At 38.3% G+C, this 12,289-nt stretch overlaps 1 protein-coding gene across 6 annotated transcripts in view; it reads left to right on the forward strand.

Moving 5' to 3' along the window:
* Positions 1 to 12,289, forward strand: part of LOC125768827 (uncharacterized) — a 109,382-nt gene that overhangs the window by 71,014 nt on the left and 26,079 nt on the right. The gene's annotated exons all lie outside the window — the stretch shown is intronic.

The raw sequence follows: 12,289 nt of genomic DNA on the forward strand, positions 1-12,289 counted from the left end.
GAGCTGATGGAATGTGTCGCAAATGTTTTGTGAAACCGCGTGCAAAGCTCCTTCGTCTGCAGCACAGCGAAACGGAACGCGGTATTTGAATGAGTTAGAATGATTCGGCACATTCGTACCAGGCACGGCCTGTGCTACTTCACGAAACTCGATGCCTGATCCTCTCTTCCAAGGATCGGGGTACACCGAGGGGCTCGCAAAGGTTAAAGCATAAGGACGATCGGATGCAAAGGGAAGAAGGGTGGAAAAAACAACAACAGAAACAACACACGAATGATATTTGTTTTATTTGCCTAACGACAGCTTCAGGTTGATTGATTTCCACGAAATTCGTTCCCTTCCGCACGGCCATCAACGCAACACATTTCGCATCATTTGGTATGCCATGTTCGTGCTGTGCGTGCAAACGGCGAAACATTAGCAAACCGCTTCTGCGTTCTGTTTATTTTGCTCAATTGATGGTGGAATTTTTTAATTTCGTGACGTGAAAGCTTTTGGTGCTTTTTTGTGGAATAGTTTTATTCTTCTCTTCGGTGGGAGGTTGTACAAAAAAATAGCTACTTGGTTCAATGGCTCAAATATAGCTACACGTCCTACACTCCATAACACCATTCATCTTTATCTAGTGAATTTACCGTAACATAAAGAGGTAATTTCATGGCGACGGAAAAAGCTTCGAAAGGGATGCTTCATGGGTGTGTTTTATAGCATCCCAGCTTGGTGAGATCAAGCTGACAAAATAAGATAAAAAGCAAAACACCAAACGATTAAACTGCTCCGCCGTTCACTGCGACAAGCTGGAAGGAAAATTTGAAAAGATAAAACGGTGGAATTAAATACATTCTGTAACATTGGATTATAAGCTTTCGCATTTGTTCGTCCCAGCCGGTAAAGGCCCCGGTGAGCTTATTGTTTTCTCACCCAAGCTTAGCCTTCGTCGCAGTTGTTCTATTTTCTTTTTTTTTTTTTTTGTTCTAAGACTTCTGTAATTACTCTTGCACCCGAAAGCTAGAAAACAGAACAGAAGGGCTTTCTAATAATTGATCAGCTCAACATGATGATGCCCATTTTATAATAAATAACATGATGCTCATGTTTGTTAGGACGGTATCTTGATGGAATTTTTCCTAAACAGCATTCTTATATGTACTGCCGTTCACATTCGATATACACATTTTGGGTCTATTTTTGTCAAATTAAAATTTGAAATTGAATTTTATTTTAGGTACTGTGGGTACGAAAATGTCATCAAAAAATAATTGATGTTGTGTTGTATCATCATTCAAGTGATGTCAGCAATTGTTTCTTAATACCAACACAGAATTAAATTAAAAATTACATTTTACATTTAATTTATTTTAATTACTGTAAAATTACAATTACATTACATTTTTATTTTTTTTATATTTTATAACTTCTTATATCACTAACTAAGTACTTTATGAATAAAAAAACATATCACTAACTAAGTTATTAAAATATTATTATTGTCATACTTTTTTCACAAAAAAATAAAAACATTTTTTCAAGTACATTATATCAACTTCACGTTTTATTTATTTTGATACTTAAAATATCAATACAGCGTAAACAAACGAATTCAATGTATATCTGTCACTACATTTTGAGTGACATATTTTCCAACTCCTGTAAATAAGGGACGGTCCGGATGCGATTTACTGAAATTCTTATCATGTGTAGCCCGGAGCCGCTGTCAATAAACCAGCTGCTTGCCACGTTTAAATCTCCGTTTAATTTGATACAAAGTTAACTGGAATCCACCAATCCTGTAACAAACACTGACACCATATATTGTTGATCATGTTTCAGGAACGGTTAGATTTTCTGCTTCGTGCTGTAGGATATTAAACCCTTTCATGTTGAGAATGGTTTAGAATCAAAGAAAACCCTTCTCAAATTGAATCGACCATCCAACAATAATCGTAGGGTAATGTTTTCGCTTGTTTTCAATTTATTCTCTTATTCAACCGTAAAACATCCCTTTTTGTTTACTGTGTTTGCGTCTATACGATATTCGTTTTTTTCGATTTCTTTTTTTACGACAGAATACTAGACAGCGTTTATAGAACAATAGAAGAATGTTATTTAACAATATTTTTCGTTTTGTTGTGATTAACTTGATGAGAAATGTTCTGAACAAATGACTTGTACTGAAAAACATTCGACAACACTATGACCCCCTGACCCTTTTGTAGTTATCTCAAACTCAACCAATCTAAATATTTCTGAGAACTTTATTTACTTCCTATCTGACGACTCACTGTAAACAACATCTTCTGTATCGAAAAGCTGCTCTAATGCTTCAACACTTCACTCTGCAGGGTATATGTCAAGCACTGGGCCCGTTTCCCATCTACACGAACAGGTGATAAAAGCTACCTTCGCAACGTATGTACTATGTATTTTTCTCAATCTTTCTCTGCCCGTCCATCTCGGGTCGTCTTTGGGAAGGTTCATCTTTGGCATTGTGTTGTTTGCCTCACAGCAAACACCTTCCGGTCGAAGAATTTGCATCACTGCCAGAACCCTCTCGCATCGCCTTACAATGTAGCCTTTCTTTTGAAATTAGCTATCGCATCGAGAAGCTTTGGTGAAGACTTTTTGTAAGTCCTTTTGGAAATGGCTTTGACTTAAATCTTGCCCGAAGGAGAGAAATCCTTCACAATGGCATAAGTAGTCTCGCACAGACTTATACCTTGAGTATATCCTGCTTACTGTCTGTCAGCTGCAGACAAGCCAGCACACACGATTATTATCAGAAGAACGTATTTCCGGTTGGGAAAATCAATCGTATCTATGCAGACTTGGTTGGTTGAATCGTTTGGTACATATGTAAGGCAGGGAAGGCAGGACACTAAGACCTTCGAATAAATTCCTTTGGAGTATGTATTAAGCAGAACGACGTGTTCTTTAACATTGAAGGACATTTATTTGTGGAAGATCAAAATATTTATTTGTGTAACTAACTAAATTATTTATTATAACTAAATATAAAACCTCTAAAAGACACCATATCAATGGACTAACTGCACTGTCCAAATTAAAGTCAATTAATGTAAAAATAATATTTCTTTCTTCTTTTGCTCTTGATCGTGACAAGCACAACCAGCGTTCGAGTATATGTAACATGAGTTTCGCGCTCGTTTACCTTGAAATAATACCTCAGGAAAGCACCACTCGTTCGCGCTTTCTCGCACTGTTCGGGTATTACTTATCCTTGTCCAACCTACCGTCCCGAACGCTCCAAAAACCCGACCCAACAATCACATCAAAACCATTTATCTGAGACGCTTGTTCGCGTTCCACCCGCGTTTTGTTTTTCGGTTCTTCCCGTGCCAACAATGAAACTTCGTCCATTGCCTTTCTGCTGGCAAATATTCGTGCTGACTGTTGCAGCACCTCACAGCAGCCCGACATGACGCGTGGCGCATGCGAGAGACCGTCAGATTGTCTTTTTTGCAGGAAAAAAAAAGAAAAAATGTACAAACACACCCATCCACCCACATGATGCAGCTGGCCCCAAACAACTCCCAAGGGGGGACTATACGCTTACCTATTGCTAGTCAAGCAAAAACATTTCCATTAGTAAAAATGCAATTTCATTCAATCATCGTCATCGTTCCGCGGCATTGCGAATGGTGGAGAGAAAGCATCGGGCCAGCAAGGTACAGTGTGCGGTGTGCACGGTCTGAACGGGAGAGTTATTTAGCAATGCTACGGCAAAGGATTTCATAACCATCATCATCGGTTAGTGCTGCCGTTGCCAGATTTTTTGCGCTTTCCATGTAGGCAGAAGCGTTGCGGTAACAACGGATATCGTAACGTGTACCTTCAATCCGTCAAGCAATGTGGCCATCTTGCGCCGTTTCTCAGACTGAATTGAAATGGTACCGTTTGCACATTACCGCATCAGCAACACGAAAGATGTTCTGTTCAATCGTTGCGCTGTTGTTGTTACTTCTTGTTTCTTGCAAACAGATTTGTTATGTTCTTCTAAGAAGTTTTTTTATAATCTTACATGGCTTTTAAACAACTATCTATGTACATCTAGATGTACTGTCGGCTTTTGTGATTATTTAAATTGAAACAAACACATTCTACTTTTATAAATGTTGCAACACATTTCAAACATTCTCATAACCGCAACACTAACACAATATGACACATAGCAAGGTGTAACATGGCGTACTGATAGCTAGTACTGGAACCCTCCATACCAATCCGAGGCAATTTCGGAAACGGCCATTGACAGATCTCCCTCGGGGTGCATCCGTTTTCTAAAAAGGGTGCTGTCATAGGGAACGGCTCATCCAAGGACTCGTCAGGATATATCGTTCTTCTTTGCTATTTTCTTTCTTCCACCTCTTTTCATATTATCCCATTCTGCTAGAATCTAGGCATCTATCTAGCACGTCTGCTGACTGACTTCTCGGTTTCCGCTCCCGGTTTAGTATGTGGGATCGTTTTATTGATCTACATCTGACACACTTTTCTGCACCGTTTTGTACGAAAGGTTTATGCACGCCAAGGGTTTTGCATAAGCATTGACCATGAGATGCACCGTTCTCTGTGTGTATGTTTTATTTTTTTATTTTTTGCTTTCATGCCTCATGGAATGATGGAAAAACGTTTGGTACAGAGCAGGAAGAATGCAAGCCGGAGCTTTAAAAGCGAAACATGACGTGTACACAAACACACCCCGTTTTCGAAGTGTGGTTGTGGTAGGGCAACATTGACACACTATAGCATCGCTACAGTGTGACAGGCTGTAATCGACGAAAATTGTTGCAAAACACAATCCCCTCTCCCGCCAAACCAAACAGCAATCATTTTCCAACCGAATGCTGAACGTCATCCGGTCGTTTCTTCCATAACTCTTCTGCGATGCGCTTCGAAAAGAACGGCACAGTGTCCGAGAACGTTGGGCCTAGCCGGTACATACACCACTCTACGCGTACGTACGTACGTCAACGGCAGTCATAGTCGTAATCGCTAAACTAAGGGTGTATTGGGTGAGTGCAACAGCACGTTGCTAGATCAGTGCCGGGGTCAGGAGGTTGATCGTGGAGCATCGGTTCCTCTTGCCACCATTTGCCATGCCGTATTAGTTAGCTGCTGCTGCAGGGCAATGGTAGAATGGGGCGGCGAAAAAAGTAAAACCACTGCTGGTAGATATTAATGCTATTAATAGCACCGTAACCTCTACACTTGCAAAAACTCGCTCCGGTAGGGAGGAAGTCAGTCAGCTGCGGCCCATGCTTACATCCGCTTGCGCCTGATTAGTGTTTATACAAAACTTACAAACACTCTGCAGATCGGTACCACTCACATGCCAATCATACTCTCTTTCTCGACAGTACGCGTTGTGTATCGTGATGGGAATGGTTGCATTATATACGAGATCCCTCTGTAACAGTGCAATGCCAAACTGTTTGCATGGGTTGGCTGGAAAGTTATCTAGTTGGGCCGATAGCATGGACCGAAGAAAAAAGGGACAATGGCTTACAAAGTTAGTACTTGAAAGTTTGTTTTTATTTATGTTGTAGTACAAAAAACTTTAATTTTTTTTAATTAATTAATTTATTATTCAGATGTTGCTGTTTTTCCTATAAATAAAAATAAATATCTATTGTATAAAATTTATTTTTATTCAACTCTGGAAATTGATTTTTGGTGAATGTACCTCGTAGGAAATGAGAACCTAAAATGTATCACTCAACTGTCTCCGCAAGTACATTCGAATGAAGATGCAGAAATGGACACATAGACACATGAAGTTGCTGAAATGGACACATGACGTACTATTGTAAGGTTATGTATTTTGTTTGAGCAGTCCACTAACATTCCTACGCCAGACCAATGGGTATCAATTTCGGATGTAGGTATCGTTTGATCTTAGCATGACCAAGTAAGGTATCCTAATCAACGTCAAATCCAGATCCATACCGAACGGTTGATACTGTGTTACGTTTAGCACATTCACCGAATCAATGACGGCCTGCAAGTGTGTTATGAGTTTAACGAAAAGGCATAGTGCATCAGCTAATCCTACTATTAAGTAATGGAAAAATAACTGCTTGGCTACAGTAAGTTCAGGAATGCCGTAAGAAAAATGCTTATGTTTTATTCGATTCCGAAACTAAAGTAACGCACATAGAAGGCGATAAGCTGATCAAGATAATATACTATTCGAAAACCAACACTAAAATCCAGTGCAAGAACAACAACATGCTCACAAACCCTCTACCCTCTGATCCTGTCAACAACTCGAGCATCACGTCTAAACAATAACCCGCAGAGAATTCAAAGTAAATAATTTTCGAATCGGCTTCTCCATTTCGTGATCTGCGTATGTGTGTTTCATTTCAGGCAAAAGTTTTTTTTTTATTTTCCTTCTCCTTTTTTTCCTTGTGCGGATTATGTTTGATCACAAATTACAATACGGAAGCGAAAGCCCCACAAGAACGCAACCGTAACCCAGCAAAGCAGCAAAACCATCCAATTTATATCTTTTTTTCCCCATATGCCACGTACACCCCGTCAAGTTCCCCATTACAAAGGGATTTTTTGTTGACGATGCGTTGGGATTTGGGGATGAAACGGAACATACATCTCATACGCCCTTATCAAACGTGTGGTGGCTGATGAGTTCCATTCTTTCTTCTTTCTGCTATGCTTTTGATCATCCTTTGCAGAATGCTTAATGATGTATGAATGGAACGTTGAATGATGAAAACGATGACAAAGATGACGACTCTGCTCATTCAAGTTGTCGCTCATCAATAATAATTTGTCTGGGATTTGTCTTTCATATGATATCGGGCTTGATGTTTTTTTTTGTCTATGTTTATATAGCCACATTCACAGCCCGGTTTCAACATTGAGAGCCACCATGTAATAATCATTGTCCACTGTTTTATTACACGTTACGGTCGCTTCTGCACACCATGTGCAATTATCGGTGATTATGTTGCTTCTAATTGTCACTTTATACTACGGATGATTGCAATTAAATTGTGCTAAAAATATGTCTACGCCTCCACAGCATTGCCGTGCCTCCAGAAAAGGTTCCTTCGAATAATTTAATTACAGTTCCATTTTCTTCGAAACAAAATTTCAACCCCTTTTCTTCCCCCCAACCGAAGCACTGGAAGCACTTCATCATTATACTTTTTTCTTGTTTTTTTTTTGTTTTCTGTTTACCTTCTTTAGCAGATTGTCATGCTGCTGCCTATTGCCCAATGTCAGCACTTACTTTATCTAATAATTACCTTCGGGGAAAAGTTTTCCATTCTTTTGAAAAACGTACCGTCTTGAAAGTTCTTTTCATTTGATCTATCCTGCACTGCTCCGTCACGTGCCGGCACCTTTCATCAGCATCACCGAATTTTAACCAAAACCGACACGAAAGTTACTGTGACGACATGAAAGCGGACGAGTTGTTGTTTTTTTTTGCATCACTCTTCTATAATTTCTAAAGCAAACGTGCTAAAATGAATATAATTTGATCCTATATATTCCTGCATACCTGGCCAAGTTGTTGGACACTTGAAACGATAGCTTTTTCGTACAATTTACGCTCCACTGTCACAGTGACATGCTGATCGTTTAAGACTTTGGTTCATAATTTATTGTCACAAATTAAATACCACTAAGCGAACGTGACTCCTGTTTCGGACTTTGAATTTAGAAAGTGAAATTCATTTAAAGTAGCTTCACTTTTACTTTAGCGAATTATTTGAACAGTTTTTGCTGTCATTTTGTTGGTTCAACTTTTTACACGTATTTTACATCCCATGTGTGTTGTGTGCAAAACTTCTGTTATGCGGATGGGTCGTAAGTGACACTTATGTATTTTTTGAGTGACGATAGCAACGTATCTCATTTTGGGTGTGTGATTTATGCTGATCGTTTGGTGTGATTGCATAAATTCTTGAGGGAAGCAATGCTGAGCTTAAACCTAAGGAACTTGAAAATGAGAATTTTCGTTATTTTATACTTTAACGTTGGTTCCAACGTGGAAGTAAAGCGTACACCATTGGCATGATAAAATGGCAAAAAAATAAATAACTTCATGCTAGTTAGTACAGTTATTCCCATCTTTGCTGTTTGATCATACGTAAGTGGTTGTTTCGTTATTTATCTAAAGGGTGCGAGAACTTGCCCAATCCTCTTTGGAGTATTTGTTTCTAGTTATCTTGGCTGATGTGTGTTTAATGTCTAAACGAGGTTTAAAGTTCAATTGAGGGAAAATAAATGTAGAACCCCTGAAGTGTGGAAAAACTTTAGCTACTGTTATGATAACTTCATGTAATTCTTAAATGTTCGTAAAATTTAAAACATTATACAGATGGTAAAAGAGGTTGAGATATAACATCTCAACCTTATACATTTGAAGCAGTATTATTGTACTGTGATGTTTCCTTGAAGTTGAATGGAATCAAATAATAGTTACTTGATCAGTGATTTAACTTTCAACGAAATCTCTTTTTGATTTAAACGAAATTACTGAAGACTTTGAAAGTCTAGATTGATATCAGTTTCTTAGAAATAAGCTTATCAATTAGGAAAATAAAGTCCTTTCATCTTCTCGTTTTTAGCCATGGTACAAAACATTAAGTTATCTTCAATTACATTATACTGAAATAATGTTTAAGAATTATTTCGAAAAAGTTATTTATTTATTTTTTTGTGGCACTACTACCTCTAAAGGTCTTGGCAAATTTCTGGTTAGTCAAGACTTTAATTACTCATAGCGAGATAACCAGTCCTACGCATGAGTAAAGGTTCTGGATGAGATTTGATACCCGGTATAGTTCTGTAAAATCGTCGTCGTTACGTTCTGCCCCGCTTTTCGCCCTATGAATACTAGAAATAAAACGTTTCTTCAATATTCTACAACTCCTTACAGTGTATAGGCATAATACTCTATTAGTAGTAAATATTTAAAGAATAGGATCTTTTTAGACTCATTAAACGATGTACTACAATGTTGATTTGAAATTATTATCTGTGTCTTTATATTTATATCTTTATATCGTGTCTTTATATGAAATGAAATTTTCGAGGAGTTAAATCTGTTTTAATCCTTTTAGAATTCTATTAGATTCATTAGAATTTGATCTACATTTTCAGAGAATTATTTCATTATTCTCTAACAGGATTGCCACTTCAAGGTGTGTGAAACGAAAATGGAATCAGAATTTGATTCTTCCTAGCGGCTACTCGCACACTTCGTACAAAAGTTACACTACGAGCTTCATACCCTTAAAACCATTCATGAGCCATTAATGAAACAGAAAGAGCTGTTATTGATAAGTACAGCTGGTACAACTAGACAGCGAGCAGAAGAAGGACGGAAATAAGGGCACACCCCGCTGGTCGGATTTCACCGGAACGGGAAAGAAATATTGCTCATATAACAAACAGAAAATCCATTTGCCCGTAGGAAGCAAATGAATCTGGCAGATATTTATCGTTCCGTTTGGCTAACAGTTGCAGTCTACTGAACGACTTCCGTCTAACATTCAAGTGCCTCTTACAATCACTGTGTGTAAGCAACACTCTTCCAGTACTGCTTGAAACAAAAACACAGCTGTATGGTGATGGCCGATTGCCGACATTGAAACATACGGACAAATTACTTCGTTTTTCCTGTCGGCGAGATGGGGTTTGCTTCTATTTTTGGCATTGATCGCTTTCGGTACGATGCAATTGCAAAACTGTTCGAACACTGCTTAACACTTCAACTGTAGAGCTAATAGCTGTTGCAATGGAGAGGTTGAAGCACGGTACCCGTAAACTCGAGCAAGCGTATTTAAATGCACTTCATTTACTGCTACAAAATGGTTTGTTCATTTTGCTTGAGCGATAAGCTTAATTACTTAGCTTAGCTTTTACAATCGTCAAGGGTTTCGATTTGTTAAATCCGTTTAAAAGCACTGTTTTGCAATTTGGTTGCATAGCATACAGCTGCACAGCACAAGCAAAAGTACTTTTAGATCCAGTTTCAAAACTATCATCAAACAAAAATTTCAAACCCTTAATGGGTCACCAATCCCATCGATAATCTAATGTACGTTTCTTTCGATGGCAACCAACTTCAAACCCCATTTGCTAATGTGATCCATTTGCCTTACCGCTGGCTTCGCTGCTGCCCCAGAAAGGTGCCTGGTACAAATCGACTTAACCGGACGTCATTAACAAAACACAAAACCTGTAAGCTTGATGTCCGTGTGTCGATTCGTTTCCTTTTGCGAAGCCAACATGGACCGAGTGAACGAGGGAAATGTTGTCTTCCTCGCACCTGTCCAAAACGTTTCACTTCCTACATGGATTGGATTCAATTTAAAGATAAATGAACTACAAACAAACGCTCGCCGTAGAACCGCTCGATGGGAAACCATCAGTCATGTCAGTCCGGAGGCCGTACCATCCCGGAAATGGGATCGCTCGCTGACACCGATAACACTCTGCACCACAATTTAAGACCATCATCATCAGCTTTTGGCATCGTTTTGTTGACGTGGGTTTTCACCAGTGACTACTACCGGTCCATTAGCTGGAGCCCCACGAACGCTACCGGACTCGTTGTTTTATCACTTTTCCTAGAACCAAGAGCGGAACGAAAAGCTGGTTTTAAGTTTTTAACAATGATGTATCTACGATTGTCAGCTGTTTGTTATTTAGCTATCTAAACACGGTTGAAGTTAGGCACGTTTTTGCTATATCCATTTATTTAAACTTAAATATTTAATCATAACTAATAGAAAGATTGGGAGCGTTTGATGGATAAGCTTAATTTAACACACTTACAACCGGAAATTCGATCTTTTAGCAAACTCTTTATTGCAATTAACCGTAAACAAACTATTTCACTTTACAGTAATGAAATGTTTAGAAACCTTTTAGTTCGCAAAGGAGAAAAAACACAAATTTGAGCTATTGTCTGATTTTCTAACAAAAAAGGGTTAGACATTTATCATCGAACAACTCCGATTACTCCATTATCCTAACCAACTCCATTTGTCAACAATGAGCCCTGTCCCCCACACAGAGAGAAGTTTGTTCCCAATTAAATTCAATCAAAAATCCATTCATCAATTCAAAACGTTAAGCAGCACCAAAGCACCAACGTAAAAGAAGAAGCCCTTTTGCCCGTAGGCCAGATTGTAAATAAATCTCGTCCGTAAGATTCAAATTGTTTTCCCGGTCCATGTTGGCGTGATTGCGGCAATGGATAAATATCGTCACAAATCCTGTGCGGTGCGCGCGCGCTGGTCAGCACATCCGTTTCGACGGTTTGCGGATGGTTGCCAAATCTTTTTGCAACCACTTTGCAACACATTGACACGGGTGTCGCGCTTCGGGTTCTTATTTGTGCTGTGAGATTTTATTAATTCGTTCCCATCATTTCATTTAACTTTTTACATTAAAACTTTTGCCTCAACCTTCCGGTACGTCCACCCTGCCCGGATATGCCATTCATTATGTTTCTTTTCTCGGTACTTTCCCGGCCGTTAGAGCTAGTACTCGTGATTATGAATCTAACGTCTTTGAAGTAATTTTCTGGTAATGGTATGGAATTGACTATAGGCAGAACTAGCAGACATGCAAATGAAAAATTGCAAATAATTTAGTGCAATACGAGATAAACCGATAGATTTTTTTAAACAATCAGAACTTCAATAGAAACTTTCAAACAGTTACCACCACGTTTTACAGCCAACACATCAATTAGGATTATCATTATCCTGTGACCCGTTGCTTTTAGCATGGATTTTTTGTGTGGGCTGTTTTCTAAACAATTTCTCTGAATTACTTTTTTGGGTCGACTATTCTAGGAAGGTGTTTGTAGCCCTCAGGTGTGTAATCATCAGTTCCCAACTTGTTGGCTAACCAGCAATTCAAGTGCATTCCAAATTATGATATTCGTAAAAACATGTTTCTTTTTTTTTAAATGCAAAATAATTTTTTTACCTTTTTAGCAAACATAACAATTCTTGTGAATATTCTATATTCGAACGATTTTAAAAAAAAATTGTTCTTTTTATGAATTTTACCAATTTCATCTAGTCTTCTATATACTTTGCTTCTTAAACTTTAGTTTTTGCTTATTAAACTTAAATTTACATTAAATTGCATTTTTTTTACATGTTTTTACTTACTTACTACTACTTATTAATAACTACTTGGTGGTTGTGACGTGTTGTGTAGAAAGTCAATTGAGAAGCCGCTACAATGACGAGCTTTATGAGCTGTATGATCA

The sequence above is a fragment of the Anopheles funestus genome, chromosome 3RL, assembly GCF_943734845.2.
Source record: "Anopheles funestus chromosome 3RL, idAnoFuneDA-416_04, whole genome shotgun sequence".
NCBI lineage: Eukaryota > Metazoa > Arthropoda > Insecta > Diptera > Culicidae > Anopheles > Anopheles funestus.